Genomic DNA, 913 nt, shown 5'->3' on the forward strand with positions numbered 1-913 from the left:
ACGAAATCAAACATTTGGTTAAAACCTAGTTAAAACTCCCCAGCAAAGTCGCCATTTCTGTTTTGCGAATTTTTTTTGACTTTTGAGAGTCGCCACTTAATTTTGAAAAGGAATTAAGAAACCTTTATAAAATACTTTGAACGATCCAAAACAGGAAAATCGTTTAAGGTAGAAATTCTAAGTAAGTGGTTCCTATTAACATTTTAGGAAGGTGTTAGACACCTAAAACGTCCGCTAACTTGTGGTTATCTGGACTGTTTGAAAATCGTCTTTTGATTAACTTCAAAAAGATTAATTTTGTCAAAAAGTGATTGATTTTTTGGAAAGAAAGCGATTTTAAAAATATTTTGGTGTTTATGCAAAACCAGTTTTTTACCGACTTAACTAAGGATTTAACTAGGTTCGCAAAGCACATAAGAAAAACAAACATAAAGAACAGGGGGAAAGGGAGAAAGTAAGGGATTTAGGCCATTGGCCCAAACCAACAAACCCGTCCTAGTCTAATTGGGCCTTCGACCCATTTCACCTGTCCTAATCTAGTTTTTGAGTCGTTGGCTCGAGTCTCGCTCCACCTGTATTAAATTTACAACTTTGGCTTGGAGGCCCAAATGAATGAATAAAAATAAATAAATAAATAAATAAATAAATAAATAAATAAATAAATACAACAATAATAAATGACTAAATAAATGAATGAAATGGAAACCGAGACTTTCAAGTCTCTTGGCCGCTTCAAATGTGGACTTTAACCCATTTCTTCTTCTTTCGACTCCTTGGTTTAGATATGCCACGAGGTCGATATTTGGTCTCCCGCTAGGGATTGAATCGATGAGTAAAATGCAATTGAGAGTTCATGGTGAACTCAGACGTAACACATTCACATGCATCCAAAAATAAAGGGAAAAGGATTAAG

The sequence above is a fragment of the Capsicum annuum genome, chromosome 4 (assembly GCF_002878395.1).
Source record: "Capsicum annuum cultivar UCD-10X-F1 chromosome 4, UCD10Xv1.1, whole genome shotgun sequence".
NCBI classification, from domain to species: domain Eukaryota; kingdom Viridiplantae; phylum Streptophyta; class Magnoliopsida; order Solanales; family Solanaceae; genus Capsicum; species Capsicum annuum.